Below are 27,944 nucleotides of genomic sequence, written 5' to 3'. Positions count from 1 at the left end.
GCATTGTCGCTCTCTTTGCGAGCATCTTTGCACATACTGACTGGCAAGGCGCGCACCTCAAACGTCGCAGAGCAATGCTTTTGGCTTCATGCTCTGCTGGGAGAAGAGGAATAGGGAAGCTGTATGTAGCAATAACAGGAAGTAAACATTTTCCCGCTGAAGCGTTGAAACGTTGCGGATAACAAACAAGAAATAAGTTGGCGCCCTAGCAACAGCACCACCTTCAGTCACAGAAAATTAGATGCCCCGGGTGAGGATCGAACTCACGACCTTAAGATTATGAGACTTACGCGCTGCCTACTGCGCTACCGAGGCAGGCGATCGTTAGACCTTCTGGAATCTTGGTAAGTACCGAATACAAGTGGTAGAGAGTCTGCACTCCCTGGCTCATTTTTTCTGTTGCTACACGTGCATTCACGGCGCGGCAGGCAACTTGCGATGCTAGGCCGACGCCAGTATGTACAATAGCACGCAGGAGTCCAAACGAGCAGTCGTCCGCGCTGCATGATTGGTTCTTTCCACACGGAATCCCGCGGTTCATTCTCATGGCTCACGCAGTTCGAGTGCGAAAGACACGCAGCACCCCTACCGGAGAAAAAACAAAATGATGCATCGGCCGGGAATCGAACCCGGGCCGCCCGCGTGGCAGGCGAGCATTCTACCACTGAACCACCGATGCTCGGGCCAGCGGTACCTTCACGCTGCTTCCCGAGCAGATGTCTCAAGGGAAAGTGGGACTGCCGTCAAGCGCCGTAGCATTCTGTGGAGAAGATGCTGCAGACGCTGAATCCTGCACTGCACTGCTTAAAGATGCCGCCAGAACGCGGTCCTCTGCGTACTCTTGCGCCGCCGGCGCCGACTCTTGCCAAAGGATGCGAAATGTGCGCGGATACGCTGTCCGAATGCGTCTGGATGTGCTCCCCTAGCCTGCCTCGAAATGCGCCTGCCGGGTACGATCACCTTCGGCCGCTGCCGACAGGCGGGAAGCCGACTCAGCGCGGTGGCGGGGCGCTCGCTTGTGCGGTGGTGGTGTAATGGTCAGCATAGTTGCCTTCCAAGCAGTTGATCCGGGTTCGATTCCCGGCCACCGCAGCAGGCTTTTAATTTCGCGTATGAGTACTTTTGCCACGCGCTCTTAAACTATTGTTTTTTCGCCCTCTTACTCGCTGCATACCAGCCCTTAGTGTGTCTCGACTTGTCTCGACTTTGCTCAGCTGACGCGAGAGCTGACGCTCTCAAATCGGCCTATATCAAAACGACAAGCACGAGAAACGACTGAGAGAGGTAAGGAGAGGCGAGGCGAGGCGATGGACACACAGCACGCCCCCTTCATTTCACGGTGGCGTCTCCCTGGCCGAATCGGGCTGTAGCTCCGAAAACAAAGGAGAAACAAAAATAGGAAGTAAAACTGCCAATACTGCCCTGTGTTCCCATGCGCTCACCCGCCCAAGTACTGACAAGGGCCAAAGTTGTTACGCATCGGCAATCGGACATTTTCTTTCATTTTCTCTAACCAGTGTATTCAAGATATTATGGCCATTGCCGAGTGAATGCTGTAGTGCTTCCCGACGAGTCGGGTTCGGATCCTCTGTCAACTTCCACGCAGGGTGATGATCATTTGGTCATCACACTCGCCAGCTGAAATCGGCGCTGCCTTTTCGCAGTAGTAAAAGAGAAGTGGCCCGTGGGGGGATCGAACCCACGACCTTCGCGTTATTAGCACGACGCTCTAACCAACTGAGCTAACGGGCCTCGGCAGATGCAGTTGCTCAGCCCTACGCTGGAATCAGGTGGCATGAAGCCATACACCATTCCTATGGTCGTCGTGTGTCTGCTTCCCTAGTCTATATTCTGCTGACGGTCACGAAACAGTAGCTATATTGCGAGCAGGACGGGAAACGGCCGCTCGGACAGCTCAAACTTGTCACGATTCGTGTGGAAAAAATTCCGTTCCGGTACCGGGAATCGAACCCGGGCCTCCTGGGTGAAAGCCAGGTATCCTAGCCACTAGACCACACCGGATGCGGCCGTTTCATTCGACCGTTCGTACGGTCGCTTGTCGCATTGTCGCTCTCTTTGCGAGCATCTTTGCACATACTGACTGGCAAGGCGCGCACCTCAAACGTCGCAGAGCAATGCTTTTGGCTTCATGCTCTGCTGGGAGAAGAGGAATAGGGAAGCTGTATGTAGCAATAACAGGAAGTAAACATTTCCCGCTGAAGCGTTGAAACGTTGCGGATAACAAACAAGAAATAAGTTGGCGCCCTAGCAACAGCACCACCTTCAGTCACAGAAAATTAGATGCCCCGGGTGAGGATCGAACTCACGACCTTAAGATTATGAGACTTACGCGCTGCCTACTGCGCTACCGAGGCAGGCGATCGTTAGACCTTCTGGAATCTTGGTAAGTACCGAATACAAGTGGTAGAGAGTCTGCACTCCCTGGCTCATTTTTTCTGTTGCTACACGTGCATTCACGGCGCGGCAGGCAACTTGCGATGCTAGGCCGACGCCAGTATGTACAATAGCACGCAGGAGTCCAAACGAGCAGTCGTCCGCGCTGCATGATTGGTTCTTTCCACACGGAATCCCGCGGTTCATTCTCATGGCTCACGCAGTTCGAGTGCGAAAGACACGCAGCACCCCTACCGGAGAAAAAACAAAATGATGCATCGGCCGGGAATCGAACCCGGGCCGCCCGCGTGGCAGGCGAGCATTCTACCACTGAACCACCGATGCTCGGGCCAGCGGTACCTTCACGCTGCTTCCCGAGCAGATGTCTCAAGGGAAAGTGGGACTGCCGTCAAGCGCCGTAGCATTCTGTGGAGAAGATGCTGCAGACGCTGAATCCTGCACTGCACTGCTTAAAGATGCCGCCAGAACGCGGTCCTCTGCGTACTCTTGCGCCGCCGGCGCCGACTCTTGCCAAAGGATGCGAAATGTGCGCGGATACGCTGTCCGAATGCGTCTGGATGTGCTCCCCTAGCCTGCCTCGAAATGCGCCTGCCGGGTACGATCACCTTCGGCCGCTGCCGACAGGCGGGAAGCCGACTCAGCGCGGTGGCGGGGCGCTCGCTTGTGCGGTGGTGGTGTAATGGTCAGCATAGTTGCCTTCCAAGCAGTTGATCCGGGTTCGATTCCCGGCCACCGCAGCAGGCTTTTAATTTCGCGTATGAGTACTTTTGCCACGCGCTCTTAAACTATTGTTTTTTCGCCCTCTTACTCGCTGCATACCAGCCCTTAGTGTGTCTCGACTTGTCTCGACTTTGCTCAGCTGACGCGAGAGCTGACGCTCTCAAATCGGCCTATATCAAAACGACAAGCACGAGAAACGACTGAGAGAGGTAAGGAGAGGCGAGGCGAGGCGATGGACACACAGCACGCCCCCTTCATTTCACGGTGGCGTCTCCCTGGCCGAATCGGGCTGTAGCTCCGAAAACAAAGGAGAAACAAAAATAGGAAGTAATAACTGCCAATACTGCCCTGTGTTCCCATGCGCTCACCCGCCCAAGTACTGACAAGGGCCAAAGTTGTTACGCATCGGCAATCGGACATTTTCTTTCATTTTCTCTAACCAGTGTATTCAAGATATTATGGCCATTGCCGAGTGAATGCTGTAGTGCTTCCCGACGAGTCGGGTTCGGATCCTCTGTCAACTTCCACGCAGGGTGATGATCATTTGGTCATCACACTCGCCAGCTGAAATCGGCGCTGCCTTTTCGCAGTAGTAAAAGAGAAGTGGCCCGTGGGGGGATCGAACCCACGACCTTCGCGTTATTAGCACGACGCTCTAACCAACTGAGCTAACGGGCCTCGGCAGATGCAGTTGCTCAGCCCTACGCTGGAATCAGGTGGCATGAAGCCATACACCATTCCTATGGTCGTCGTGTGTCTGCTTCCCTAGTCTATATTCTGCTGACGGTCACGAAACAGTAGCTATATTGCGAGCAGGACGGGAAACGGCCGCTCGGACAGCTCAAACTTGTCACGATTCGTGTGGAAAAAATTCCGTTCCGGTACCGGGAATCGAACCCGGGCCTCCTGGGTGAAAGCCAGGTATCCTAGCCACTAGACCACACCGGATGCGGCCGTTTCATTCGACCGTTCGTACGGTCGCTTGTCGCATTGTCGCTCTCTTTGCGAGCATCTTTGCACATACTGACTGGCAAGGCGCGCACCTCAAACGTCGCAGAGCAATGCTTTTGGCTTCATGCTCTGCTGGGAGAAGAGGAATAGGGAAGCTGTATGTAGCAATAACAGGAAGTAAACATTTTCCCGCTGAAGCGTTGAAACGTTGCGGATAACAAACAAGAAATAAGTTGGCGCCCTAGCAACAGCACCACCTTCAGTCACAGAAAATTAGATGCCCCGGGTGAGGATCGAACTCACGACCTTAAGATTATGAGACTTACGCGCTGCCTACTGCGCTACCGAGGCAGGCGATCGTTAGACCTTCTGGAATCTTGGTAAGTACCGAATACAAGTGGTAGAGAGTCTGCACTCCCTGGCTCATTTTTTCTGTTGCTACACGTGCATTCACGGCGCGGCAGGCAACTTGCGATGCTAGGCCGACGCCAGTATGTACAATAGCACGCAGGAGTCCAAACGAGCAGTCGTCCGCGCTGCATGATTGGTTCTTTCCACACGGAATCCCGCGGTTCATTCTCATGGCTCACGCAGTTCGAGTGCGAAAGACACGCAGCACCCCTACCGGAGAAAAAACAAAATGATGCATCGGCCGGGAATCGAACCCGGGCCGCCCGCGTGGCAGGCGAGCATTCTACCACTGAACCACCGATGCTCGGGCTTCACGCTGCTTCCCGAGCAGATGTCTCAAGGGAAAGTGGGACTGCCGTCAAGCGCCGTAGCATTCTGTGGAGAAGATGCTGCAGACGCTGAATCCTGCACTGCACTGCTTAAAGATGCCGCCAGAACGCGGTCCTCTGCGTACTCTTGCGCCGCCGGCGCCGACTCTTGCCAAAGGATGCGAAATGTGCGCGGATACGCTGTCCGAATGCGTCTGGATGTGCTCCCCTAGCCTGCCTCGAAATGCGCCTGCCGGGTACGATCACCTTCGGCCGCTGCCGACAGGCGGGAAGCCGACTCAGCGCGGTGGCGGGGCGCTCGCTTGTGCGGTGGTGGTGTAATGGTCAGCATAGTTGCCTTCCAAGCAGTTGATCCGGGTTCGATTCCCGGCCACCGCAGCAGGCTTTTAATTTCGCGTATGAGTACTTTTGCCACGCGCTCTTAAACTATTGTTTTTTCGCCCTCTTACTCGCTGCATACCAGCCCTTAGTGTGTCTCGACTTGTCTCGACTTTGCTCAGCTGACGCGAGAGCTGACGCTCTCAAATCGGCCTATATCAAAACGACAAGCACGAGAAACGACTGAGAGAGGTAAGGAGAGGCGAGGCGAGGCGATGGACACACAGCACGCCCCCTTCATTTCACGGTGGCGTCTCCCTGGCCGAATCGGGCTGTAGCTCCGAAAACAAAGGAGAAACAAAAATAGGAAGTAAAACTGCCAATACTGCCCTGTGTTCCCATGCGCTCACCCGCCCAAGTACTGACAAGGGCCAAAGTTGTTACGCATCGGCAATCGGACATTTTCTCTAACCAGTGTATTCAAGATATTATGGCCATTGCCGAGTGAATGCTGTAGTGCTTCCCGACGAGTCGGGTTCGGATCCTCTGTCAACTTCCACGCAGGGTGATGATCATTTGGTCATCACACTCGCCAGCTGAAATCGGCGCTGCCTTTTCGCAGTAGTAAAAGAGAAGTGGCCCGTGGGGGGATCGAACCCACGACCTTCGCGTTATTAGCACGACGCTCTAACCAACTGAGCTAACGGGCCTCGGCAGATGCAGTTGCTCAGCCCTACGCTGGAATCAGGTGGCATGAAGCCATACACCATTCCTATGGTCGTCGTGTGTCTGCTTCCCTAGTCTATATTCTGCTGACGGTCACGAAACAGTAGCTATATTGCGAGCAGGACGGGAAACGGCCGCTCGGACAGCTCAAACTTGTCACGATTCGTGTGGAAAAAATTCCGTTCCGGTACCGGGAATCGAACCCGGGCCTCCTGGGTGAAAGCCAGGTATCCTAGCCACTAGACCACACCGGATGCGGCCGTTTCATTCGACCGTTCGTACGGTCGCTTGTCGCATTGTCGCTCTCTTTGCGAGCATCTTTGCACATACTGACTGGCAAGGCGCGCACCTCAAACGTCGCAGAGCAATGCTTTTGGCTTCATGCTCTGCTGGGAGAAGAGGAATAGGGAAGCTGTATGTAGCAATAACAGGAAGTAAACATTTTCCCGCTGAAGCGTTGAAACGTTGCGGATAACAAACAAGAAATAAGTTGGCGCCCTAGCAACAGCACCACCTTCAGTCACAGAAAATTAGATGCCCCGGGTGAGGATCGAACTCACGGCCTTAAGATTATGAGACTTACGCGCTGCCTACTGCGCTACCGAGGCAGGCGATCGTTAGACCTTCTGGAATCTTGGTAAGTACCGAATACAAGTGGTAGAGAGTCTGCACTCCCTGGCTCATTTTTTCTGTTGCTACACGTGCATTCACGGCGCGGCAGGCAACTTGCGATGCTAGGCCGACGCCAGTATGTACAATAGCACGCAGGAGTCCAAACGAGCAGTCGTCCGCGCTGCATGATTGGTTCTTTCCACACGGAATCCCGCGGTTCATTCTCATGGCTCACGCAGTTCGAGTGCGAAAGACACGCAGCACCCCTACCGGAGAAAAAACAAAATGATGCATCGGCCGGGAATCGAACCCGGGCCGCCCGCGTGGCAGGCGAGCATTCTACCACTGAACCACCGATGCTCGGGCCAGCGGTACCTTCACGCTGCTTCCCGAGCAGATGTCTCAAGGGAAAGTGGGACTGCCGTCAAGCGCCGTAGCATTCTGTGGAGAAGATGCTGCAGACGCTGAATCCTGCACTGCACTGCTTAAAGATGCCGCCAGAACGCGGTCCTCTGCGTACTCTTGCGCCGCCGGCGCCGACTCTTGCCAAAGGATGCGAAATGTGCGCGGATACGCTGTCCGAATGCGTCTGGATGTGCTCCCCTAGCCTGCCTCGAAATGCGCCTGCCGGGTACGATCACCTTCGGCCGCTGCCGACAGGCGGGAAGCCGACTCAGCGCGGTGGCGGGGCGCTCGCTTGTGCGGTGGTGGTGTAATGGTCAGCATAGTTGCCTTCCAAGCAGTTGATCCGGGTTCGATTCCCGGCCACCGCAGCAGGCTTTTAATTTCGCGTATGAGTACTTTTGCCACGCGCTCTTAAACTATTGTTTTTTCGCCCTCTTACTCGCTGCATACCAGCCCTTAGTGTGTCTCGACTTGTCTCGACTTTGCTCAGCTGACGCGAGAGCTGACGCTCTCAAATCGGCCTATATCAAAACGACAAGCACGAGAAACGACTGAGAGAGGTAAGGAGAGGCGAGGCGAGGCGATGGACACACAGCACGCCCCCTTCATTTCACGGTGGCGTCTCCCTGGCCGAATCGGGCTGTAGCTCCGAAAACAAAGGAGAAACAAAAATAGGAAGTAAAACTGCCAATACTGCCCTGTGTTCCCATGCGCTCACCCGCCCAAGTACTGACAAGGGCCAAAGTTGTTACGCATCGGCAATCGGACATTTTCTCTAACCAGTGTATTCAAGATATTATGGCCATTGCCGAGTGAATGCTGTAGTGCTTCCCGACGAGTCGGGTTCGGATCCTCTGTCAACTTCCACGCAGGGTGATGATCATTTGGTCATCACACTCGCCAGCTGAAATCGGCGCTGCCTTTTCGCAGTAGTAAAAGAGAAGTGGCCCGTGGGGGGATCGAACCCACGACCTTCGCGTTATTAGCACGACGCTCTAACCAACTGAGCTAACGGGCCTCGGCAGATGCAGTTGCTCAGCCCTACGCTGGAATCAGGTGGCATGAAGCCATACACCATTCCTATGGTCGTCGTGTGTCTGCTTCCCTAGTCTATATTCTGCTGACGGTCACGAAACAGTAGCTATATTGCGAGCAGGACGGGAAACGGCCGCTCGGACAGCTCAAACTTGTCACGATTCGTGTGGAAAAAATTCCGTTCCGGTACCGGGAATCGAACCCGGGCCTCCTGGGTGAAAGCCAGGTATCCTAGCCACTAGACCACACCGGATGCGGCCGTTTCATTCGACCGTTCGTACGGTCGCTTGTCGCATTGTCGCTCTCTTTGCGAGCATCTTTGCACATACTGACTGGCAAGGCGCGCACCTCAAACGTCGCAGAGCAATGCTTTTGGCTTCATGCTCTGCTGGGAGAAGAGGAATAGGGAAGCTGTATGTAGCAATAACAGGAAGTAAACATTTTCCCGCTGAAGCGTTGAAACGTTGCGGATAACAAACAAGAAATAAGTTGGCGCCCTAGCAACAGCACCACCTTCAGTCACAGAAAATTAGATGCCCCGGGTGAGGATCGAACTCACGACCTTAAGATTATGAGACTTACGCGCTGCCTACTGCGCTACCGAGGCAGGCGATCGTTAGACCTTCTGGAATCTTGGTAAGTACCGAATACAAGTGGTAGAGAGTCTGCACTCCCTGGCTCATTTTTTCTGTTGCTACACGTGCATTCACGGCGCGGCAGGCAACTTGCGATGCTAGGCCGACGCCAGTATGTACAATAGCACGCAGGAGTCCAAACGAGCAGTCGTCCGCGCTGCATGATTGGTTCTTTCCACACGGAATCCCGCGGTTCATTCTCATGGCTCACGCAGTTCGAGTGCGAAAGACACGCAGCACCCCTACCGGAGAAAAAACAAAATGATGCATCGGCCGGGAATCGAACCCGGGCCGCCCGCGTGGCAGGCGAGCATTCTACCACTGAACCACCGATGCTCGGGCCAGCGGTACCTTCACGCTGCTTCCCGAGCAGATGTCTCAAGGGAAAGTGGGACTGCCGTCAAGCGCCGTAGCATTCTGTGGAGAAGATGCTGCAGACGCTGAATCCTGCACTGCACTGCTTAAAGATGCCGCCAGAACGCGGTCCTCTGCGTACTCTTGCGCCGCCGGCGCCGACTCTTGCCAAAGGATGCGAAATGTGCGCGGATACGCTGTCCGAATGCGTCTGGATGTGCTCCCCTAGCCTGCCTCGAAATGCGCCTGCCGGGTACGATCACCTTCGGCCGCTGCCGACAGGCGGGAAGCCGACTCAGCGCGGTGGCGGGGCGCTCGCTTGTGCGGTGGTGGTGTAATGGTCAGCATAGTTGCCTTCCAAGCAGTTGATCCGGGTTCGATTCCCGGCCACCGCAGCAGGCTTTTAATTTCGCGTATGAGTACTTTTGCCACGCGCTCTTAAACTATTGTTTTTTCGCCCTCTTACTCGCTGCATACCAGCCCTTAGTGTGTCTCGACTTGTCTCGACTTTGCTCAGCTGACGCGAGAGCTGACGCTCTCAAATCGGCCTATATCAAAACGACAAGCACGAGAAACGACTGAGAGAGGTAAGGAGAGGCGAGGCGAGGCGATGGACACACAGCACGCCCCCTTCATTTCACGGTGGCGTCTCCCTGGCCGAATCGGGCTGTAGCTCCGAAAACAAAGGAGAAACAAAAATAGGAAGTAAAACTGCCAATACTGCCCTGTGTTCCCATGCGCTCACCCGCCCAAGTACTGACAAGGGCCAAAGTTGTTACGCATCGGCAATCGGACATTTTCTCTAACCAGTGTATTCAAGATATTATGGCCATTGCCGAGTGAATGCTGTAGTGCTTCCCGACGAGTCGGGTTCGGATCCTCTGTCAACTTCCACGCAGGGTGATGATCATTTGGTCATCACACTCGCCAGCTGAAATCGGCGCTGCCTTTTCGCAGTAGTAAAAGAGAAGTGGCCCGTGGGGGGATCGAACCCACGACCTTCGCGTTATTAGCACGACGCTCTAACCAACTGAGCTAACGGGCCTCGGCAGATGCAGTTGCTCAGCCCTACGCTGGAATCAGGTGGCATGAAGCCATACACCATTCCTATGGTCGTCGTGTGTCTGCTTCCCTAGTCTATATTCTGCTGACGGTCACGAAACAGTAGCTATATTGCGAGCAGGACGGGAAACGGCCGCTCGGACAGCTCAAACTTGTCACGATTCGTGTGGAAAAAATTCCGTTCCGGTACCGGGAATCGAACCCGGGCCTCCTGGGTGAAAGCCAGGTATCCTAGCCACTAGACCACACCGGATGCGGCCGTTTCATTCGACCGTTCGTACGGTCGCTTGTCGCATTGTCGCTCTCTTTGCGAGCATCTTTGCACATACTGACTGGCAAGGCGCGCACCTCAAACGTCGCAGAGCAATGCTTTTGGCTTCATGCTCTGCTGGGAGAAGAGGAATAGGGAAGCTGTATGTAGCAATAACAGGAAGTAAACATTTTCCCGCTGAAGCGTTGAAACGTTGCGGATAACAAACAAGAAATAAGTTGGCGCCCTAGCAACAGCACCACCTTCAGTCACAGAAAATTAGATGCCCCGGGTGAGGATCGAACTCACGACCTTAAGATTATGAGACTTACGCGCTGCCTACTGCGCTACCGAGGCAGGCGATCGTTAGACCTTCTGGAATCTTGGTAAGTACCGAATACAAGTGGTAGAGAGTCTGCACTCCCTGGCTCATTTTTTCTGTTGCTACACGTGCATTCACGGCGCGGCAGGCAACTTGCGATGCTAGGCCGACGCCAGTATGTACAATAGCACGCAGGAGTCCAAACGAGCAGTCGTCCGCGCTGCATGATTGGTTCTTTCCACACGGAATCCCGCGGTTCATTCTCATGGCTCACGCAGTTCGAGTGCGAAAGACACGCAGCACCCCTACCGGAGAAAAAACAAAATGATGCATCGGCCGGGAATCGAACCCGGGCCGCCCGCGTGGCAGGCGAGCATTCTACCACTGAACCACCGATGCTCGGGCCAGCGGTACCTTCACGCTGCTTCCCGAGCAGATGTCTCAAGGGAAAGTGGGACTGCCGTCAAGCGCCGTAGCATTCTGTGGAGAAGATGCTGCAGACGCTGAATCCTGCACTGCACTGCTTAAAGATGCCGCCAGAACGCGGTCCTCTGCGTACTCTTGCGCCGCCGGCGCCGACTCTTGCCAAAGGATGCGAAATGTGCGCGGATACGCTGTCCGAATGCGTCTGGATGTGCTCCCCTAGCCTGCCTCGAAATGCGCCTGCCGGGTACGATCACCTTCGGCCGCTGCCGACAGGCGGGAAGCCGACTCAGCGCGGTGGCGGGGCGCTCGCTTGTGCGGTGGTGGTGTAATGGTCAGCATAGTTGCCTTCCAAGCAGTTGATCCGGGTTCGATTCCCGGCCACCGCAGCAGGCTTTTAATTTCGCGTATGAGTACTTTTGCCACGCGCTCTTAAACTATTGTTTTTTCGCCCTCTTACTCGCTGCATACCAGCCCTTAGTGTGTCTCGACTTGTCTCGACTTTGCTCAGCTGACGCGAGAGCTGACGCTCTCAAATCGGCCTATATCAAAACGACAAGCACGAGAAACGACTGAGAGAGGTAAGGAGAGGCGAGGCGAGGCGATGGACACACAGCACGCCCCCTTCATTTCACGGTGGCGTCTCCCTGGCCGAATCGGGCTGTAGCTCCGAAAACAAAGGAGAAACAAAAATAGGAAGTAAAACTGCCAATACTGCCCTGTGTTCCCATGCGCTCACCCGCCCAAGTACTGACAAGGGCCAAAGTTGTTACGCATCGGCAATCGGACATTTTCTCTAACCAGTGTATTCAAGATATTATGGCCATTGCCGAGTGAATGCTGTAGTGCTTCCCGACGAGTCGGGTTCGGATCCTCTGTCAACTTCCACGCAGGGTGATGATCATTTGGTCATCACACTCGCCAGCTGAAATCGGCGCTGCCTTTTCGCAGTAGTAAAAGAGAAGTGGCCCGTGGGGGGATCGAACCCACGACCTTCGCGTTATTAGCACGACGCTCTAACCAACTGAGCTAACGGGCCTCGGCAGATGCAGTTGCTCAGCCCTACGCTGGAATCAGGTGGCATGAAGCCATACACCATTCCTATGGTCGTCGTGTGTCTGCTTCCCTAGTCTATATTCTGCTGACGGTCACGAAACAGTAGCTATATTGCGAGCAGGACGGGAAACGGCCGCTCGGACAGCTCAAACTTGTCACGATTCGTGTGGAAAAAATTCCGTTCCGGTACCGGGAATCGAACCCGGGCCTCCTGGGTGAAAGCCAGGTATCCTAGCCACTAGACCACACCGGATGCGGCCGTTTCATTCGACCGTTCGTACGGTCGCTTGTCGCATTGTCGCTCTCTTTGCGAGCATCTTTGCACATACTGACTGGCAAGGCGCGCACCTCAAACGTCGCAGAGCAATGCTTTTGGCTTCATGCTCTGCTGGGAGAAGAGGAATAGGGAAGCTGTATGTAGCAATAACAGGAAGTAAACATTTTCCCGCTGAAGCGTTGAAACGTTGCGGATAACAAACAAGAAATAAGTTGGCGCCCTAGCAACAGCACCACCTTCAGTCACAGAAAATTAGATGCCCCGGGTGAGGATCGAACTCACGACCTTAAGATTATGAGACTTACGCGCTGCCTACTGCGCTACCGAGGCAGGCGATCGTTAGACCTTCTGGAATCTTGGTAAGTACCGAATACAAGTGGTAGAGAGTCTGCACTCCCTGGCTCATTTTTTCTGTTGCTACACGTGCATTCACGGCGCGGCAGGCAACTTGCGATGCTAGGCCGACGCCAGTATGTACAATAGCACGCAGGAGTCCAAACGAGCAGTCGTCCGCGCTGCATGATTGGTTCTTTCCACACGGAATCCCGCGGTTCATTCTCATGGCTCACGCAGTTCGAGTGCGAAAGACACGCAGCACCCCTACCGGAGAAAAAACAAAATGATGCATCGGCCGGGAATCGAACCCGGGCCGCCCGCGTGGCAGGCGAGCATTCTACCACTGAACCACCGATGCTCGGGCCAGCGGTACCTTCACGCTGCTTCCCGAGCAGATGTCTCAAGGGAAAGTGGGACTGCCGTCAAGCGCCGTAGCATTCTGTGGAGAAGATGCTGCAGACGCTGAATCCTGCACTGCACTGCTTAAAGATGCCGCCAGAACGCGGTCCTCTGCGTACTCTTGCGCCGCCGGCGCCGACTCTTGCCAAAGGATGCGAAATGTGCGCGGATACGCTGTCCGAATGCGTCTGGATGTGCTCCCCTAGCCTGCCTCGAAATGCGCCTGCCGGGTACGATCACCTTCGGCCGCTGCCGACAGGCGGGAAGCCGACTCAGCGCGGTGGCGGGGCGCTCGCTTGTGCGGTGGTGGTGTAATGGTCAGCATAGTTGCCTTCCAAGCAGTTGATCCGGGTTCGATTCCCGGCCACCGCAGCAGGCTTTTAATTTCGCGTATGAGTACTTTTGCCACGCGCTCTTAAACTATTGTTTTTTCGCCCTCTTACTCGCTGCATACCAGCCCTTAGTGTGTCTCGACTTGTCTCGACTTTGCTCAGCTGACGCGAGAGCTGACGCTCTCAAATCGGCCTATATCAAAACGACAAGCACGAGAAACGACTGAGAGAGGTAAGGAGAGGCGAGGCGAGGCGATGGACACACAGCACGCCCCCTTCATTTCACGGTGGCGTCTCCCTGGCCGAATCGGGCTGTAGCTCCGAAAACAAAGGAGAAACAAAAATAGGAAGTAAAACTGCCAATACTGCCCTGTGTTCCCATGCGCTCACCCGCCCAAGTACTGACAAGGGCCAAAGTTGTTACGCATCGGCAATCGGACATTTTCTTTCATTTTCTCTAACCAGTGTATTCAAGATATTATGGCCATTGCCGAGTGAATGCTGTAGTGCTTCCCGACGAGTCGGGTTCGGATCCTCTGTCAACTTCCACGCAGGGTGATGATCATTTGGTCATCACACTCGCCAGCTGAAATCGGCGCTGCCTTTTCGCAGTAGTAAAAGAGAAGTGGCCCGTGGGGGGATCGAACCCACGACCTTCGCGTTATTAGCACGACGCTCTAACCAACTGAGCTAACGGGCCTCGGCAGATGCAGTTGCTCAGCCCTACGCTGGAATCAGGTGGCATGAAGCCATACACCATTCCTATGGTCGTCGTGTGTCTGCTTCCCTAGTCTATATTCTGCTGACGGTCACGAAACAGTAGCTATATTGCGAGCAGGACGGGAAACGGCCGCTCGGACAGCTCAAACTTGTCACGATTCGTGTGGAAAAAATTCCGTTCCGGTACCGGGAATCGAACCCGGGCCTCCTGGGTGAAAGCCAGGTATCCTAGCCACTAGACCACACCGGATGCGGCCGTTTCATTCGACCGTTCGTACGGTCGCTTGTCGCATTGTCGCTCTCTTTGCGAGCATCTTTGCACATACTGACTGGCAAGGCGCGCACCTCAAACGTCGCAGAGCAATGCTTTTGGCTTCATGCTCTGCTGGGAGAAGAGGAATAGGGAAGCTGTATGTAGCAATAACAGGAAGTAAACATTTTCCCGCTGAAGCGTTGAAACGTTGCGGATAACAAACAAGAAATAAGTTGGCGCCCTAGCAACAGCACCACCTTCAGTCACAGAAAATTAGATGCCCCGGGTGAGGATCGAACTCACGACCTTAAGATTATGAGACTTACGCGCTGCCTACTGCGCTACCGAGGCAGGCGATCGTTAGACCTTCTGGAATCTTGGTAAGTACCGAATACAAGTGGTAGAGAGTCTGCACTCCCTGGCTCATTTTTTCTGTTGCTACACGTGCATTCACGGCGCGGCAGGCAACTTGCGATGCTAGGCCGACGCCAGTATGTACAATAGCACGCAGGAGTCCAAACGAGCAGTCGTCCGCGCTGCATGATTGGTTCTTTCCACACGGAATCCCGCGGTTCATTCTCATGGCTCACGCAGTTCGAGTGCGAAAGACACGCAGCACCCCTACCGGAGAAAAAACAAAATGATGCATCGGCCGGGAATCGAACCCGGGCCGCCCGCGTGGCAGGCGAGCATTCTACCACTGAACCACCGATGCTCGGGCCAGCGGTACCTTCACGCTGCTTCCCGAGCAGATGTCTCAAGGGAAAGTGGGACTGCCGTCAAGCGCCGTAGCATTCTGTGGAGAAGATGCTGCAGACGCTGAATCCTGCACTGCACTGCTTAAAGATGCCGCCAGAACGCGGTCCTCTGCGTACTCTTGCGCCGCCGGCGCCGACTCTTGCCAAAGGATGCGAAATGTGCGCGGATACGCTGTCCGAATGCGTCTGGATGTGCTCCCCTAGCCTGCCTCGAAATGCGCCTGCCGGGTACGATCACCTTCGGCCGCTGCCGACAGGCGGGAAGCCGACTCAGCGCGGTGGCGGGGCGCTCGCTTGTGCGGTGGTGGTGTAATGGTCAGCATAGTTGCCTTCCAAGCAGTTGATCCGGGTTCGATTCCCGGCCACCGCAGCAGGCTTTTAATTTCGCGTATGAGTACTTTTGCCACGCGCTCTTAAACTATTGTTTTTTCGCCCTCTTACTCGCTGCATACCAGCCCTTAGTGTGTCTCGACTTGTCTCGACTTTGCTCAGCTGACGCGAGAGCTGACGCTCTCAAATCGGCCTATATCAAAACGACAAGCACGAGAAACGACTGAGAGAGGTAAGGAGAGGCGAGGCGAGGCGATGGACACACAGCACGCCCCCTTCATTTCACGGTGGCGTCTCCCTGGCCGAATCGGGCTGTAGCTCCGAAAACAAAGGAGAAACAAAAATAGGAAGTAAAACTGCCAATACTGCCCTGTGTTCCCATGCGCTCACCCGCCCAAGTACTGACAAGGGCCAAAGTTGTTACGCATCGGCAATCGGACATTTTCTTTCATTTTCTCTAACCAGTGTATTCAAGATATTATGGCCATTGCCGAGTGAATGCTGTAGTGCTTCCCGACGAGTCGGGTTCGGATCCTCTGTCAACTTCCACGCAGGGTGATGATCATTTGGTCATCACACTCGCCAGCTGAAATCGGCGCTGCCTTTTCGCAGTAGTAAAAGAGAAGTGGCCCGTGGGGGGATCGAACCCACGACCTTCGCGTTATTAGCACGACGCTCTAACCAACTGAGCTAACGTGCCTCGGCAGATGCAGTTGCTCAGCCCTACGCTGGAATCAGGTGGCATGAAGCCATACACCATTCCTATGGTCGTCGTGTGTCTGCTTCCCTAGTCTATATTCTGCTGACGGTCACGAAACAGTAGCTATATTGCGAGCAGGACGGGAAACGGCCGCTCGGACAGCTCAAACTTGTCACGATTCGTGTGGAAAAAATTCCGTTCCGGTACCGGGAATCGAACCCGGGCCTCCTGGGTGAAAGCCAGGTATCCTAGCCACTAGACCACACCGGATGCGGCCGTTTCATTCGACCGTTCGTACGGTCGCTTGTCGCATTGTCGCTCTCTTTGCGAGCATCTTTGCACATACTGACTGGCAAGGCGCGCACCTCAAACGTCGCAGAGCAATGCTTTTGGCTTCATGCTCTGCTGGGAGAAGAGGAATAGGGAAGCTGTATGTAGCAATAACAGGAAGTAAACATTTTCCCGCTGAAGCGTTGAAACGTTGCGGATAACAAACAAGAAATAAGTTGGCGCCCTAGCAACAGCACCACCTTCAGTCACAGAAAATTAGATGCCCCGGGTGAGGATCGAACTCACGACCTTAAGATTATGAGACTTACGCGCTGCCTACTGCGCTACCGAGGCAGGCGATCGTTAGACCTTCTGGAATCTTGGTAAGTACCGAATACAAGTGGTAGAGAGTCTGCACTCCCTGGCTCATTTTTTCTGTTGCTACACGTGCATTCACGGCGCGGCAGGCAACTTGCGATGCTAGGCCGACGCCAGTATGTACAATAGCACGCAGGAGTCCAAACGAGCAGTCGTCCGCGCTGCATGATTGGTTCTTTCCACACGGAATCCCGCGGTTCATTCTCATGGCTCACGCAGTTCGAGTGCGAAAGACACGCAGCACCCCTACCGGAGAAAAAACAAAATGATGCATCGGCCGGGAATCGAACCCGGGCCGCCCGCGTGGCAGGCGAGCATTCTACCACTGAACCACCGATGCTCGGGCCAGCGGTACCTTCACGCTGCTTCCCGAGCAGATGTCTCAAGGGAAAGTGGGACTGCCGTCAAGCGCCGTAGCATTCTGTGGAGAAGATGCTGCAGACGCTGAATCCTGCACTGCACTGCTTAAAGATGCCGCCAGAACGCGGTCCTCTGCGTACTCTTGCGCCGCCGGCGCCGACTCTTGCCAAAGGATGCGAAATGTGCGCGGATACGCTGTCCGAATGCGTCTGGATGTGCTCCCCTAGCCTGCCTCGAAATGCGCCTGCCGGGTACGATCACCTTCGGCCGCTGCCGACAGGCGGGAAGCCGACTCAGCGCGGTGGCGGGGCGCTCGCTTGTGCGGTGGTGGTGTAATGGTCAGCATAGTTGCCTTCCAAGCAGTTGATCCGGGTTCGATTCCCGGCCACCGCAGCAGGCTTTTAATTTCGCGTATGAGTACTTTTGCCACGCGCTCTTAAACTATTGTTTTTTCGCCCTCTTACTCGCTGCATACCAGCCCTTAGTGTGTCTCGACTTGTCTCGACTTTGCTCAGCTGACGCGAGAGCTGACGCTCTCAAATCGGCCTATATCAAAACGACAAGCACGAGAAACGACTGAGAGAGGTAAGGAGAGGCGAGGCGAGGCGATGGACACACAGCACGCCCCCTTCATTTCACGGTGGCGTCTCCCTGGCCGAATCGGGCTGTAGCTCCGAAAACAAAGGAGAAACAAAAATAGGAAGTAAAACTGCCAATACTGCCCTGTGTTCCCATGCGCTCACCCGCCCAAGTACTGACAAGGGCCAAAGTTGTTACGCATCGGCAATCGGACATTTTCTCTAACCAGTGTATTCAAGATATTATGGCCATTGCCGAGTGAATGCTGTAGTGCTTCCCGACGAGTCGGGTTCGGATCCTCTGTCAACTTCCACGCAGGGTGATGATCATTTGGTCATCACACTCGCCAGCTGAAATCGGCGCTGCCTTTTCGCAGTAGTAAAAGAGAAGTGGCCCGTGGGGGGATCGAACCCACGACCTTCGCGTTATTAGCACGACGCTCTAACCAACTGAGCTAACGGGCCTCGGCAGATGCAGTTGCTCAGCCCTACGCTGGAATCAGGTGGCATGAAGCCATACACCATTCCTATGGTCGTCGTGTGTCTGCTTCCCTAGTCTATATTCTGCTGACGGTCACGAAACAGTAGCTATATTGCGAGCAGGACGGGAAACGGCCGCTCGGACAGCTCAAACTTGTCACGATTCGTGTGGAAAAAATTCCGTTCCGGTACCGGGAATCGAACCCGGGCCTCCTGGGTGAAAGCCAGGTATCCTAGCCACTAGACCACACCGGATGCGGCCGTTTCATTCGACCGTTCGTACGGTCGCTTGTCGCATTGTCGCTCTCTTTGCGAGCATCTTTGCACATACTGACTGGCAAGGCGCGCACCTCAAACGTCGCAGAGCAATGCTTTTGGCTTCATGCTCTGCTGGGAGAAGAGGAATAGGGAAGCTGTATGTAGCAATAACAGGAAGTAAACATTTTCCCGCTGAAGCGTTGAAACGTTGCGGATAACAAACAAGAAATAAGTTGGCGCCCTAGCAACAGCACCACCTTCAGTCACAGAAAATTAGATGCCCCGGGTGAGGATCGAACTCACGACCTTAAGATTATGAGACTTACGCGCTGCCTACTGCGCTACCGAGGCAGGCGATCGTTAGACCTTCTGGAATCTTGGTAAGTACCGAATACAAGTGGTAGAGAGTCTGCACTCCCTGGCTCATTTTTTCTGTTGCTACACGTGCATTCACGGCGCGGCAGGCAACTTGCGATGCTAGGCCGACGCCAGTATGTACAATAGCACGCAGGAGTCCAAACGAGCAGTCGTCCGCGCTGCATGATTGGTTCTTTCCACACGGAATCCCGCGGTTCATTCTCATGGCTCACGCAGTTCGAGTGCGAAAGACACGCAGCACCCCTACCGGAGAAAAAACAAAATGATGCATCGGCCGGGAATCGAACCCGGGCCGCCCGCGTGGCAGGCGAGCATTCTACCACTGAACCACCGATGCTCGGGCCAGCGGTACCTTCACGCTGCTTCCCGAGCAGATGTCTCAAGGGAAAGTGGGACTGCCGTCAAGCGCCGTAGCATTCTGTGGAGAAGATGCTGCAGACGCTGAATCCTGCACTGCACTGCTTAAAGATGCCGCCAGAACGCGGTCCTCTGCGTACTCTTGCGCCGCCGGCGCCGACTCTTGCCAAAGGATGCGAAATGTGCGCGGATACGCTGTCCGAATGCGTCTGGATGTGCTCCCCTAGCCTGCCTCGAAATGCGCCTGCCGGGTACGATCACCTTCGGCCGCTGCCGACAGGCGGGAAGCCGACTCAGCGCGGTGGCGGGGCGCTCGCTTGTGCGGTGGTGGTGTAATGGTCAGCATAGTTGCCTTCCAAGCAGTTGATCCGGGTTCGATTCCCGGCCACCGCAGCAGGCTTTTAATTTCGCGTATGAGTACTTTTGCCACGCGCTCTTAAACTATTGTTTTTTCGCCCTCTTACTCGCTGCATACCAGCCCTTAGTGTGTCTCGACTTGTCTCGACTTTGCTCAGCTGACGCGAGAGCTGACGCTCTCAAATCGGCCTATATCAAAACGACAAGCACGAGAAACGACTGAGAGAGGTAAGGAGAGGCGAGGCGAGGCGATGGACACACAGCACGCCCCCTTCATTTCACGGTGGCGTCTCCCTGGCCGAATCGGGCTGTAGCTCCGAAAACAAAGGAGAAACAAAAATAGGAAGTAAAACTGCCAATACTGCCCTGTGTTCCCATGCGCTCACCCGCCCAAGTACTGACAAGGGCCAAAGTTGTTACGCATCGGCAATCGGACATTTTCTTTCATTTTCTCTAACCAGTGTATTCAAGATATTATGGCCATTGCCGAGTGAATGCTGTAGTGCTTCCCGACGAGTCGGGTTCGGATCCTCTGTCAACTTCCACGCAGGGTGATGATCATTTGGTCATCACACTCGCCAGCTGAAATCGGCGCTGCCTTTTCGCAGTAGTAAAAGAGAAGTGGCCCGTGGGGGGATCGAACCCACGACCTTCGCGTTATTAGCACGACGCTCTAACCAACTGAGCTAACGGGCCTCGGCAGATGCAGTTGCTCAGCCCTACGCTGGAATCAGGTGGCATGAAGCCATACACCATTCCTATGGTCGTCGTGTGTCTGCTTCCCTAGTCTATATTCTGCTGACGGTCACGAAACAGTAGCTATATTGCGAGCAGGACGGGAAACGGCCGCTCGGACAGCTCAAACTTGTCACGATTCGTGTGGAAAAAATTCCGTTCCGGTACCGGGAATCGAACCCGGGCCTCCTGGGTGAAAGCCAGGTATCCTAGCCACTAGACCACACCGGATGCGGCCGTTTCATTCGACCGTTCGTACGGTCGCTTGTCGCATTGTCGCTCTCTTTGCGAGCATCTTTGCACATACTGACTGGCAAGGCGCGCACCTCAAACGTCGCAGAGCAATGCTTTTGGCTTCATGCTCTGCTGGGAGAAGAGGAATAGGGAAGCTGTATGTAGCAATAACAGGAAGTAAACATTTTCCCGCTGAAGCGTTGAAACGTTGCGGATAACAAACAAGAAATAAGTTGGCGCCCTAGCAACAGCACCACCTTCAGTCACAGAAAATTAGATGCCCCGGGTGAGGATCGAACTCACGACCTTAAGATTATGAGACTTACGCGCTGCCTACTGCGCTACCGAGGCAGGCGATCGTTAGACCTTCTGGAATCTTGGTAAGTACCGAATACAAGTGGTAGAGAGTCTGCACTCCCTGGCTCATTTTTTCTGTTGCTACACGTGCATTCACGGCGCGGCAGGCAACTTGCGATGCTAGGCCGACGCCAGTATGTACAATAGCACGCAGGAGTCCAAACGAGCAGTCGTCCGCGCTGCATGATTGGTTCTTTCCACACGGAATCCCGCGGTTCATTCTCATGGCTCACGCAGTTCGAGTGCGAAAGACACGCAGCACCCCTACCGGAGAAAAAACAAAATGATGCATCGGCCGGGAATCGAACCCGGGCCGCCCGCGTGGCAGGCGAGCATTCTACCACTGAACCACCGATGCTCGGGCCAGCGGTACCTTCACGCTGCTTCCCGAGCAGATGTCTCAAGGGAAAGTGGGACTGCCGTCAAGCGCCGTAGCATTCTGTGGAGAAGATGCTGCAGACGCTGAATCCTGCACTGCACTGCTTAAAGATGCCGCCAGAACGCGGTCCTCTGCGTACTCTTGCGCCGCCGGCGCCGACTCTTGCCAAAGGATGCGAAATGTGCGCGGATACGCTGTCCGAATGCGTCTGGATGTGCTCCCCTAGCCTGCCTCGAAATGCGCCTGCCGGGTACGATCACCTTCGGCCGCTGCCGACAGGCGGGAAGCCGACTCAGCGCGGTGGCGGGGCGCTCGCTTGTGCGGTGGTGGTGTAATGGTCAGCATAGTTGCCTTCCAAGCAGTTGATCCGGGTTCGATTCCCGGCCACCGCAGCAGGCTTTTAATTTCGCGTATGAGTACTTTTGCCACGCGCTCTTAAACTATTGTTTTTTCGCCCTCTTACTCGCTGCATACCAGCCCTTACATCTCGACTTGTCTCGACTTTGCTCAGCTGACGCGAGAGCTGACGCTCTCAAATCGGCCTATATCAAAACGACAAGCACGAGAAACGACTGAGAGAGGTAAGGAGAGGCGAGGCGAGGCGATGGACACACAGCACGCCCCCTTCATTTCACGGTGGCGTCTCCCTGGCCGAATCGGGCTGTAGCTCCGAAAACAAAGGAGAAACAAAAATAGGAAGTAAAACTGCCAATACTGCCCTGTGTTCCCATGCGCTCACCCGCCCAAGTACTGACAAGGGCCAAAGTTGTTACGCATCGGCAATCGGACATTTTCTTTCATTTTCTCTAACCAGTGTATTCAAGATATTATGGCCATTGCCGAGTGAATGCTGTAGTGCTTCCCGACGAGTCGGGTTCGGATCCTCTGTCAACTTCCACGCAGGGTGATGATCATTTGGTCATCACACTCGCCAGCTGAAATCGGCGCTGCCTTTTCGCAGTAGTAAAAGAGAAGTGGCCCGTGGGGGGATCGAACCCACGACCTTCGCGTTATTAGCACGACGCTCTAACCAACTGAGCTAACGGGCCTCGGCAGATGCAGTTGCTCAGCCCTACGCTGGAATCAGGTGGCATGAAGCCATACACCATTCCTATGGTCGTCGTGTGTCTGCTTCCCTAGTCTATATTCTGCTGACGGTCACGAAACAGTAGCTATATTGCGAGCAGGACGGGAAACGGCCGCTCGGACAGCTCAAACTTGTCACGATTCGTGTGGAAAAAATTCCGTTCCGGTACCGGGAATCGAACCCGGGCCTCCTGGGTGAAAGCCAGGTATCCTAGCCACTAGACCACACCGGATGCGACCGTTTCATTCGACCGTTCGTACGGTCGCTTGTCGCATTGTCGCTCTCTTTGCGAGCATCTTTGCACATACTGACTGGCAAGGCGCGCACCTCAAACGTCGCAGAGCAATGCTTTTGGCTTCATGCTCTGCTGGGAGAAGAGGAATAGGGAAGCTGTATGTAGCAATAACAGGAAGTAAACATTTTCCCGCTGAAGCGTTGAAACGTTGCGGATAACAAACAAGAAATAAGTTGGCGCCCTAGCAACAGCACCACCTTCAGTCACAGAAAATTAGATGCCCCGGGTGAGGATCGAACTCACGACCTTAAGATTATGAGACTTACGCGCTGCCTACTGCGCTACCGAGGCAGGCGATCGTTAGACCTTCTGGAATCTTGGTAAGTACCGAATACAAGTGGTAGAGAGTCTGCACTCCCTGGCTCATTTTTTCTGTTGCTACACGTGCATTCACGGCGCGGCAGGCAACTTGCGATGCTAGGCCGACGCCAGTATGTACAATAGCACGCAGGAGTCCAAACGAGCAGTCGTCCGCGCTGCATGATTGGTTCTTTCCACACGGAATCCCGCGGTTCATTCTCATGGCTCACGCAGTTCGAGTGCGAAAGACACGCAGCACCCCTACCGGAGAAAAAACAAAATGATGCATCGGCCGGGAATCGAACCCGGGCCGCCCGCGTGGCAGGCGAGCATTCTACCACTGAACCACCGATGCTCGGGCCAGCGGTACCTTCACGCTGCTTCCCGAGCAGATGTCTCAAGGGAAAGTGGGACTGCCGTCAAGCGCCGTAGCATTCTGTGGAGAAGATGCTGCAGACGCTGAATCCTGCACTGCACTGCTTAAAGATGCCGCCAGAACGCGGTCCTCTGCGTACTCTTGCGCCGCCGGCGCCGACTCTTGCCAAAGGATGCGAAATGTGCGCGGATACGCTGTCCGAATGCGTCTGGATGTGCTCCCCTAGCCTGCCTCGAAATGCGCCTGCCGGGTACGATCACCTTCGGCCGCTGCCGACAGGCGGGAAGCCGACTCAGCGCGGTGGCGGGGCGCTCGCTTGTGCGGTGGTGGTGTAATGGTCAGCATAGTTGCCTTCCAAGCAGTTGATCCGGGTTCGATTCCCGGCCACCGCAGCAGGCTTTTAATTTCGCGTATGAGTACTTTTGCCACGCGCTCTTAAACTATTGTTTTTTCGCCCTCTTACTCGCTGCATACCAGCCCTTAGTGTGTCTCGACTTGTCTCGACTTTGCTCAGCTGACGCGAGAGCTGACGCTCTCAAATCGGCCTATATCAAAACGACAAGCACGAGAAACGACTGAGAGAGGTAAGGAGAGGCGAGGCGAGGCGATGGACACACAGCACGCCCCCTTCATTTCACGGTGGCGTCTCCCTGGCCGAATCGGGCTGTAGCTCCGAAAACAAAGGAGAAACAAAAATAGGAAGTAAAACTGCCAATACTGCCCTGTGTTCCCATGCGCTCACCCGCCCAAGTACTGACAAGGGCCAAAGTTGTTACGCATCGGCAATCGGACATTTTCTTTCATTTTCTCTAACCAGTGTATTCAAGATATTATGGCCATTGCCGAGTGAATGCTGTAGTGCTTCCCGACGAGTCGGGTTCGGATCCTCTGTCAACTTCCACGCAGGGTGATGATCATTTGGTCATCACACTCGCCAGCTGAAATCGGCGCTGCCTTTTCGCAGTAGTAAAAGAGAAGTGGCCCGTGGGGGGATCGAACCCACGACCTTCGCGTTATTAGCACGACGCTCTAACCAACTGAGCTAACGGGCCTCGGCAGATGCAGTTGCTCAGCCCTACGCTGGAATCAGGTGGCATGAAGCCATACACCATTCCTATGGTCGTCGTGTGTCTGCTTCCCTAGTCTATATTCTGCTGACGGTCACGAAACAGTAGCTATATTGCGAGCAGGACGGGAAACGGCCGCTCGGACAGCTCAAACTTGTCACGATTCGTGTGGAAAAAATTCCGTTCCGGTACCGGGAATCGAACCCGGGCCTCCTGGGTGAAAGCCAGGTATCCTAGCCACTAGACCACACCGGATGCGGCCGTTTCATTCGACCGTTCGTACGGTCGCTTGTCGCATTGTCGCTCTCTTTGCGAGCATCTTTGCACATACTGACTGGCAAGGCGCGCACCTCAAACGTCGCAGAGCAATGCTTTTGGCTTCATGCTCTGCTGGGAGAAGAGGAATAGGGAAGCTGTATGTAGCAATAACAGGAAGTAAACATTTTCCCGCTGAAGCGTTGAAACGTTGCGGATAACAAACAAGAAATAAGTTGGCGCCCTAGCAACAGCACCACCTTCAGTCACAGAAAATTAGATGCCCCGGGTGAGGATCGAACTCACGACCTTAAGATTATGAGACTTACGCGCTGCCTACTGCGCTACCGAGGCAGGCGATCGTTAGACCTTCTGGAATCTTGGTAAGTACCGAATACAAGTGGTAGAGAGTCTGCACTCCCTGGCTCATTTTTTCTGTTGCTACACGTGCATTCACGGCGCGGCAGGCAACTTGCGATGCTAGGCCGACGCCAGTATGTACAATAGCACGCAGGAGTCCAAACGAGCAGTCGTCCGCGCTGCATGATTGGTTCTTTCCACACGGAATCCCGCGGTTCATTCTCATGGCTCACGCAGTTCGAGTGCGAAAGACACGCAGCACCCCTACCGGAGAAAAAACAAAATGATGCATCGGCCGGGAATCGAACCCGGGCCGCCCGCGTGGCAGGCGAGCATTCTACCACTGAACCACCGATGCTCGGGCCAGCGGTACCTTCACGCTGCTTCCCGAGCAGATGTCTCAAGGGAAAGTGGGACTGCCGTCAAGCGCCGTAGCATTCTGTGGAGAAGATGCTGCAGACGCTGAATCCTGCACTGCACTGCTTAAAGATGCCGCCAGAACGCGGTCCTCTGCGTACTCTTGCGCCGCCGGCGCCGACTCTTGCCAAAGGATGCGAAATGTGCGCGGATACGCTGTCCGAATGCGTCTGGATGTGCTCCCCTAGCCTGCCTCGAAATGCGCCTGCCGGGTACGATCACCTTCGGCCGCTGCCGACAGGCGGGAAGCCGACTCAGCGCGGTGGCGGGGCGCTCGCTTGTGCGGTGGTGGTGTAATGGTCAGCATAGTTGCCTTACAAGCAGTTGATCCGGGTTCGATTCCCGGCCACCGCAGCAGGCTTTTAATTTCGCGTATGAGTACTTTTGCCACGCGCTCTTAAACTATTGTTTTTTCGCCCTCTTACTCGCTGCATACCAGCCCTTAGTGTGTCTCGACTTGTCTCGACTTTGCTCAGCTGACGCGAGAGCTGACGCTCTCAAATCGGCCTATATCAAAACGACAAGCACGAGAAACGACTGAGAGAGGTAAGGAGAGGCGAGGCGAGGCGATGGACACACAGCACGCCCCCTTCATTTCACGGTGGCGTCTCCCTGGCCGAATCGGGCTGTAGCTCCGAAAACAAAGGAGAAACAAAAATAGGAAGTAAAACTGCCAATACTGCCCTGTGTTCCCATGCGCTCACCCGCCCAAGTACTGACAAGGGCCAAAGTTGTTACGCATCGGCAATCGGACATTTTCTTTCATTTTCTCTAACCAGTGTATTCAAGATATTATGGCCATTGCCGAGTGAATGCTGTAGTGCTTCCCGACGAGTCGGGTTCGGATCCTCTGTCAACTTCCACGCAGGGTGATGATCATTTGGTCATCACACTCGCCAGCTGAAATCGGCGCTGCCTTTTCGCAGTAGTAAAAGAGAAGTGGCCCGTGGGGGGATCGAACCCACGACCTTCGCGTTATTAGCACGACGCTCTAACCAACTGAGCTAACGGGCCTCGGCAGATGCAGTTGCTCAGCCCTACGCTGGAATCAGGTGGCATGAAGCCATACACCATTCCTATGGTCGTCGTGTGTCTGCTTCCCTAGTCTATATTCTGCTGACGGTCACGAAACAGTAGCTATATTGCGAGCAGGACGGGAAACGGCCGCTCGGACAGCTCAAACTTGTCACGATTCGTGTGGAAAAAATTCCGTTCCGGTACCGGGAATCGAACCCGGGCCTCCTGGGTGAAAGCCAGGTATCCTAGCCACTAGACCACACCGGATGCGGCCGTTTCATTCGACCGTTCGTACGGTCGCTTGTCGCATTGTCGCTCTCTTTGCGAGCATCTTTGCACATACTGACTGGCAAGGCGCGCACCTCAAACGTCGCAGAGCAATGCTTTTGGCTTCATGCTCTGCTGGGAGAAGAGGAATAGGGAAGCTGTATGTAGCAATAACAGGAAGTAAACATTTTCCCGCTGAAGCGTTGAAACGTTGCGGATAACAAACAAGAAATAAGTTGGCGCCCTAGCAACAGCACCACCTTCAGTCACAGAAAATTAGATGCCCCGGGTGAGGATCGAACTCACGACCTTAAGATTATGAGACTTACGCGCTGCCTACTGCGCTACCGAGGCAGGCGATCGTTAGACCTTCTGGAATCTTGGTAAGTACCGAATACAAGTGGTAGAGAGTCTGCACTCCCTGGCTCATTTTTTCTGTTGCTACACGTGCATTCACGGCGCGGCAGGCAACTTGCGATGCTAGGCCGACGCCAGTATGTACAATAGCACGCAGGAGTCCAAACGAGCAGTCGTCCGCGCTGCATGATTGGTTCTTTCCACACGGAATCCCGCGGTTCATTCTCATGGCTCACGCAGTTCGAGTGCGAAAGACACGCAGCACCCCTACCGGAGAAAAAACAAAATGATGCATCGGCCGGGAATCGAACCCGGGCCGCCCGCGTGGCAGGCGAGCATTCTACCACTGAACCACCGATGCTCGGGCCAGCGGTACCTTCACGCTGCTTCCCGAGCAGATGTCTCAAGGGAAAGTGGGACTGCCGTCAAGCGCCGTAGCATTCTGTGGAGAAGATGCTGCAGACGCTGAATCCTGCACTGCACTGCTTAAAGATGCCGCCAGAACGCGGTCCTCTGCGTACTCTTGCGCCGCCGGCGCCGACTCTTGCCAAAGGATGCGAAATGTGCGCGGATACGCTGTCCGAATGCGTCTGGATGTGCTCCCCTAGCCTGCCTCGAAATGCGCCTGCCGGGTACGATCACCTTCGGCCGCTGCCGACAGGCGGGAAGCCGACTCAGCGCGGTGGCGGGGCGCTCGCTTGTGCGGTGGTGGTGTAATGGTCAGCATAGTTGCCTTCCAAGCAGTTGATCCGGGTTCGATTCCCGGCCACCGCAGCAGGCTTTTAATTTCGCGTATGAGTACTTTTGCCACGCGCTCTTAAACTATTGTTTTTTCGCCCTCTTACTCGCTGCATACCAGCCCTTAGTGTGTCTCGACTTGTCTCGACTTTGCTCAG

At 54.7% G+C, this 27,944-nt stretch overlaps 68 non-coding genes across 68 annotated transcripts; 14 read left to right on the top strand and 54 right to left on the bottom strand.

Annotated features, from left to right (window-relative positions):
• Window positions 1-242: 242 nt before the first annotated feature.
• On the bottom strand, window positions 243-315 carry Trnam-cau. The gene has a single exon. It is a non-coding gene; the product is annotated as a tRNA-Met (tRNA).
• Window positions 316-608: 293 nt separating this feature from the next.
• Window positions 609-679, bottom strand: Trnag-gcc. Its single transcript has one exon. It is a non-coding gene; the product is annotated as a tRNA-Gly (tRNA).
• A 341-nt stretch (window positions 680-1,020) lies between these two features.
• On the top strand, window positions 1,021-1,092 carry Trnag-ucc. Its single transcript has one exon. It is a non-coding gene; the product is annotated as a tRNA-Gly (tRNA).
• Window positions 1,093-1,678: 586 nt separating this feature from the next.
• Trnai-aau lies at window positions 1,679-1,752 on the bottom strand. Its single transcript has one exon. It is a non-coding gene; the product is annotated as a tRNA-Ile (tRNA).
• Window positions 1,753-1,950: 198 nt separating this feature from the next.
• Trnae-uuc lies at window positions 1,951-2,022 on the bottom strand. The gene has a single exon. It is a non-coding gene; the product is annotated as a tRNA-Glu (tRNA).
• Window positions 2,023-2,302: 280 nt separating this feature from the next.
• Window positions 2,303-2,375, bottom strand: Trnam-cau. The gene has a single exon. It is a non-coding gene; the product is annotated as a tRNA-Met (tRNA).
• A 293-nt stretch (window positions 2,376-2,668) lies between these two features.
• Trnag-gcc lies at window positions 2,669-2,739 on the bottom strand. Its single transcript has one exon. It is a non-coding gene; the product is annotated as a tRNA-Gly (tRNA).
• A 341-nt stretch (window positions 2,740-3,080) lies between these two features.
• Window positions 3,081-3,152, top strand: Trnag-ucc. The gene has a single exon. It is a non-coding gene; the product is annotated as a tRNA-Gly (tRNA).
• Window positions 3,153-3,739: 587 nt separating this feature from the next.
• On the bottom strand, window positions 3,740-3,813 carry Trnai-aau. The gene has a single exon. It is a non-coding gene; the product is annotated as a tRNA-Ile (tRNA).
• A 198-nt stretch (window positions 3,814-4,011) lies between these two features.
• Window positions 4,012-4,083, bottom strand: Trnae-uuc. Its single transcript has one exon. It is a non-coding gene; the product is annotated as a tRNA-Glu (tRNA).
• A 281-nt stretch (window positions 4,084-4,364) lies between these two features.
• Window positions 4,365-4,437, bottom strand: Trnam-cau. Its single transcript has one exon. It is a non-coding gene; the product is annotated as a tRNA-Met (tRNA).
• A 293-nt stretch (window positions 4,438-4,730) lies between these two features.
• Window positions 4,731-4,801, bottom strand: Trnag-gcc. Its single transcript has one exon. It is a non-coding gene; the product is annotated as a tRNA-Gly (tRNA).
• A 331-nt stretch (window positions 4,802-5,132) lies between these two features.
• Window positions 5,133-5,204, top strand: Trnag-ucc. The gene has a single exon. It is a non-coding gene; the product is annotated as a tRNA-Gly (tRNA).
• A 576-nt stretch (window positions 5,205-5,780) lies between these two features.
• Trnai-aau lies at window positions 5,781-5,854 on the bottom strand. Its single transcript has one exon. It is a non-coding gene; the product is annotated as a tRNA-Ile (tRNA).
• A 198-nt stretch (window positions 5,855-6,052) lies between these two features.
• Window positions 6,053-6,124, bottom strand: Trnae-uuc. Its single transcript has one exon. It is a non-coding gene; the product is annotated as a tRNA-Glu (tRNA).
• A 281-nt stretch (window positions 6,125-6,405) lies between these two features.
• Trnam-cau lies at window positions 6,406-6,478 on the bottom strand. Its single transcript has one exon. It is a non-coding gene; the product is annotated as a tRNA-Met (tRNA).
• Window positions 6,479-6,771: 293 nt separating this feature from the next.
• Trnag-gcc lies at window positions 6,772-6,842 on the bottom strand. Its single transcript has one exon. It is a non-coding gene; the product is annotated as a tRNA-Gly (tRNA).
• A 341-nt stretch (window positions 6,843-7,183) lies between these two features.
• On the top strand, window positions 7,184-7,255 carry Trnag-ucc. The gene has a single exon. It is a non-coding gene; the product is annotated as a tRNA-Gly (tRNA).
• A 576-nt stretch (window positions 7,256-7,831) lies between these two features.
• On the bottom strand, window positions 7,832-7,905 carry Trnai-aau. Its single transcript has one exon. It is a non-coding gene; the product is annotated as a tRNA-Ile (tRNA).
• A 198-nt stretch (window positions 7,906-8,103) lies between these two features.
• Window positions 8,104-8,175, bottom strand: Trnae-uuc. The gene has a single exon. It is a non-coding gene; the product is annotated as a tRNA-Glu (tRNA).
• A 281-nt stretch (window positions 8,176-8,456) lies between these two features.
• Trnam-cau lies at window positions 8,457-8,529 on the bottom strand. The gene has a single exon. It is a non-coding gene; the product is annotated as a tRNA-Met (tRNA).
• Window positions 8,530-8,822: 293 nt separating this feature from the next.
• Window positions 8,823-8,893, bottom strand: Trnag-gcc. Its single transcript has one exon. It is a non-coding gene; the product is annotated as a tRNA-Gly (tRNA).
• A 341-nt stretch (window positions 8,894-9,234) lies between these two features.
• Window positions 9,235-9,306, top strand: Trnag-ucc. Its single transcript has one exon. It is a non-coding gene; the product is annotated as a tRNA-Gly (tRNA).
• Window positions 9,307-9,882: 576 nt separating this feature from the next.
• On the bottom strand, window positions 9,883-9,956 carry Trnai-aau. Its single transcript has one exon. It is a non-coding gene; the product is annotated as a tRNA-Ile (tRNA).
• A 198-nt stretch (window positions 9,957-10,154) lies between these two features.
• Trnae-uuc lies at window positions 10,155-10,226 on the bottom strand. The gene has a single exon. It is a non-coding gene; the product is annotated as a tRNA-Glu (tRNA).
• A 281-nt stretch (window positions 10,227-10,507) lies between these two features.
• On the bottom strand, window positions 10,508-10,580 carry Trnam-cau. Its single transcript has one exon. It is a non-coding gene; the product is annotated as a tRNA-Met (tRNA).
• A 293-nt stretch (window positions 10,581-10,873) lies between these two features.
• Trnag-gcc lies at window positions 10,874-10,944 on the bottom strand. The gene has a single exon. It is a non-coding gene; the product is annotated as a tRNA-Gly (tRNA).
• A 341-nt stretch (window positions 10,945-11,285) lies between these two features.
• Trnag-ucc lies at window positions 11,286-11,357 on the top strand. The gene has a single exon. It is a non-coding gene; the product is annotated as a tRNA-Gly (tRNA).
• A 576-nt stretch (window positions 11,358-11,933) lies between these two features.
• Trnai-aau lies at window positions 11,934-12,007 on the bottom strand. Its single transcript has one exon. It is a non-coding gene; the product is annotated as a tRNA-Ile (tRNA).
• A 198-nt stretch (window positions 12,008-12,205) lies between these two features.
• Window positions 12,206-12,277, bottom strand: Trnae-uuc. Its single transcript has one exon. It is a non-coding gene; the product is annotated as a tRNA-Glu (tRNA).
• Window positions 12,278-12,558: 281 nt separating this feature from the next.
• Trnam-cau lies at window positions 12,559-12,631 on the bottom strand. The gene has a single exon. It is a non-coding gene; the product is annotated as a tRNA-Met (tRNA).
• Window positions 12,632-12,924: 293 nt separating this feature from the next.
• Trnag-gcc lies at window positions 12,925-12,995 on the bottom strand. The gene has a single exon. It is a non-coding gene; the product is annotated as a tRNA-Gly (tRNA).
• Window positions 12,996-13,336: 341 nt separating this feature from the next.
• On the top strand, window positions 13,337-13,408 carry Trnag-ucc. The gene has a single exon. It is a non-coding gene; the product is annotated as a tRNA-Gly (tRNA).
• Window positions 13,409-13,994: 586 nt separating this feature from the next.
• Window positions 13,995-14,068, bottom strand: Trnai-aau. Its single transcript has one exon. It is a non-coding gene; the product is annotated as a tRNA-Ile (tRNA).
• Window positions 14,069-14,266: 198 nt separating this feature from the next.
• On the bottom strand, window positions 14,267-14,338 carry Trnae-uuc. Its single transcript has one exon. It is a non-coding gene; the product is annotated as a tRNA-Glu (tRNA).
• Window positions 14,339-14,619: 281 nt separating this feature from the next.
• Window positions 14,620-14,692, bottom strand: Trnam-cau. Its single transcript has one exon. It is a non-coding gene; the product is annotated as a tRNA-Met (tRNA).
• Window positions 14,693-14,985: 293 nt separating this feature from the next.
• Window positions 14,986-15,056, bottom strand: Trnag-gcc. Its single transcript has one exon. It is a non-coding gene; the product is annotated as a tRNA-Gly (tRNA).
• Window positions 15,057-15,397: 341 nt separating this feature from the next.
• On the top strand, window positions 15,398-15,469 carry Trnag-ucc. Its single transcript has one exon. It is a non-coding gene; the product is annotated as a tRNA-Gly (tRNA).
• Window positions 15,470-16,055: 586 nt separating this feature from the next.
• On the bottom strand, window positions 16,056-16,129 carry Trnai-aau. Its single transcript has one exon. It is a non-coding gene; the product is annotated as a tRNA-Ile (tRNA).
• Window positions 16,130-16,327: 198 nt separating this feature from the next.
• Trnae-uuc lies at window positions 16,328-16,399 on the bottom strand. Its single transcript has one exon. It is a non-coding gene; the product is annotated as a tRNA-Glu (tRNA).
• A 281-nt stretch (window positions 16,400-16,680) lies between these two features.
• Trnam-cau lies at window positions 16,681-16,753 on the bottom strand. The gene has a single exon. It is a non-coding gene; the product is annotated as a tRNA-Met (tRNA).
• A 293-nt stretch (window positions 16,754-17,046) lies between these two features.
• Trnag-gcc lies at window positions 17,047-17,117 on the bottom strand. The gene has a single exon. It is a non-coding gene; the product is annotated as a tRNA-Gly (tRNA).
• Window positions 17,118-17,458: 341 nt separating this feature from the next.
• Trnag-ucc lies at window positions 17,459-17,530 on the top strand. Its single transcript has one exon. It is a non-coding gene; the product is annotated as a tRNA-Gly (tRNA).
• A 576-nt stretch (window positions 17,531-18,106) lies between these two features.
• Window positions 18,107-18,180, bottom strand: Trnai-aau. Its single transcript has one exon. It is a non-coding gene; the product is annotated as a tRNA-Ile (tRNA).
• A 198-nt stretch (window positions 18,181-18,378) lies between these two features.
• Trnae-uuc lies at window positions 18,379-18,450 on the bottom strand. The gene has a single exon. It is a non-coding gene; the product is annotated as a tRNA-Glu (tRNA).
• A 281-nt stretch (window positions 18,451-18,731) lies between these two features.
• On the bottom strand, window positions 18,732-18,804 carry Trnam-cau. The gene has a single exon. It is a non-coding gene; the product is annotated as a tRNA-Met (tRNA).
• A 293-nt stretch (window positions 18,805-19,097) lies between these two features.
• Trnag-gcc lies at window positions 19,098-19,168 on the bottom strand. The gene has a single exon. It is a non-coding gene; the product is annotated as a tRNA-Gly (tRNA).
• A 341-nt stretch (window positions 19,169-19,509) lies between these two features.
• Window positions 19,510-19,581, top strand: Trnag-ucc. Its single transcript has one exon. It is a non-coding gene; the product is annotated as a tRNA-Gly (tRNA).
• A 586-nt stretch (window positions 19,582-20,167) lies between these two features.
• Trnai-aau lies at window positions 20,168-20,241 on the bottom strand. Its single transcript has one exon. It is a non-coding gene; the product is annotated as a tRNA-Ile (tRNA).
• A 198-nt stretch (window positions 20,242-20,439) lies between these two features.
• On the bottom strand, window positions 20,440-20,511 carry Trnae-uuc. The gene has a single exon. It is a non-coding gene; the product is annotated as a tRNA-Glu (tRNA).
• Window positions 20,512-20,792: 281 nt separating this feature from the next.
• On the bottom strand, window positions 20,793-20,865 carry Trnam-cau. Its single transcript has one exon. It is a non-coding gene; the product is annotated as a tRNA-Met (tRNA).
• A 293-nt stretch (window positions 20,866-21,158) lies between these two features.
• Window positions 21,159-21,229, bottom strand: Trnag-gcc. The gene has a single exon. It is a non-coding gene; the product is annotated as a tRNA-Gly (tRNA).
• Window positions 21,230-21,570: 341 nt separating this feature from the next.
• Window positions 21,571-21,642, top strand: Trnag-ucc. Its single transcript has one exon. It is a non-coding gene; the product is annotated as a tRNA-Gly (tRNA).
• Window positions 21,643-22,225: 583 nt separating this feature from the next.
• Window positions 22,226-22,299, bottom strand: Trnai-aau. Its single transcript has one exon. It is a non-coding gene; the product is annotated as a tRNA-Ile (tRNA).
• A 198-nt stretch (window positions 22,300-22,497) lies between these two features.
• On the bottom strand, window positions 22,498-22,569 carry Trnae-uuc. Its single transcript has one exon. It is a non-coding gene; the product is annotated as a tRNA-Glu (tRNA).
• Window positions 22,570-22,850: 281 nt separating this feature from the next.
• Window positions 22,851-22,923, bottom strand: Trnam-cau. The gene has a single exon. It is a non-coding gene; the product is annotated as a tRNA-Met (tRNA).
• A 293-nt stretch (window positions 22,924-23,216) lies between these two features.
• Trnag-gcc lies at window positions 23,217-23,287 on the bottom strand. The gene has a single exon. It is a non-coding gene; the product is annotated as a tRNA-Gly (tRNA).
• Window positions 23,288-23,628: 341 nt separating this feature from the next.
• Window positions 23,629-23,700, top strand: Trnag-ucc. The gene has a single exon. It is a non-coding gene; the product is annotated as a tRNA-Gly (tRNA).
• A 586-nt stretch (window positions 23,701-24,286) lies between these two features.
• Trnai-aau lies at window positions 24,287-24,360 on the bottom strand. Its single transcript has one exon. It is a non-coding gene; the product is annotated as a tRNA-Ile (tRNA).
• A 198-nt stretch (window positions 24,361-24,558) lies between these two features.
• On the bottom strand, window positions 24,559-24,630 carry Trnae-uuc. The gene has a single exon. It is a non-coding gene; the product is annotated as a tRNA-Glu (tRNA).
• Window positions 24,631-24,911: 281 nt separating this feature from the next.
• Trnam-cau lies at window positions 24,912-24,984 on the bottom strand. The gene has a single exon. It is a non-coding gene; the product is annotated as a tRNA-Met (tRNA).
• A 293-nt stretch (window positions 24,985-25,277) lies between these two features.
• Trnag-gcc lies at window positions 25,278-25,348 on the bottom strand. Its single transcript has one exon. It is a non-coding gene; the product is annotated as a tRNA-Gly (tRNA).
• Window positions 25,349-25,689: 341 nt separating this feature from the next.
• Trnav-uac lies at window positions 25,690-25,761 on the top strand. Its single transcript has one exon. It is a non-coding gene; the product is annotated as a tRNA-Val (tRNA).
• A 586-nt stretch (window positions 25,762-26,347) lies between these two features.
• Window positions 26,348-26,421, bottom strand: Trnai-aau. Its single transcript has one exon. It is a non-coding gene; the product is annotated as a tRNA-Ile (tRNA).
• Window positions 26,422-26,619: 198 nt separating this feature from the next.
• Window positions 26,620-26,691, bottom strand: Trnae-uuc. The gene has a single exon. It is a non-coding gene; the product is annotated as a tRNA-Glu (tRNA).
• A 281-nt stretch (window positions 26,692-26,972) lies between these two features.
• On the bottom strand, window positions 26,973-27,045 carry Trnam-cau. Its single transcript has one exon. It is a non-coding gene; the product is annotated as a tRNA-Met (tRNA).
• Window positions 27,046-27,338: 293 nt separating this feature from the next.
• Window positions 27,339-27,409, bottom strand: Trnag-gcc. Its single transcript has one exon. It is a non-coding gene; the product is annotated as a tRNA-Gly (tRNA).
• A 341-nt stretch (window positions 27,410-27,750) lies between these two features.
• On the top strand, window positions 27,751-27,822 carry Trnag-ucc. Its single transcript has one exon. It is a non-coding gene; the product is annotated as a tRNA-Gly (tRNA).
• Window positions 27,823-27,944: the final 122 nt, after the last annotated feature.

Source organism: Schistocerca americana, unplaced genomic scaffold, assembly GCF_021461395.2.
Source record: "Schistocerca americana isolate TAMUIC-IGC-003095 unplaced genomic scaffold, iqSchAmer2.1 HiC_scaffold_241, whole genome shotgun sequence".
NCBI classification, from domain to species: domain Eukaryota; kingdom Metazoa; phylum Arthropoda; class Insecta; order Orthoptera; family Acrididae; genus Schistocerca; species Schistocerca americana.
This window is presented reverse-complemented; position numbering and strand designations above follow the sequence as displayed.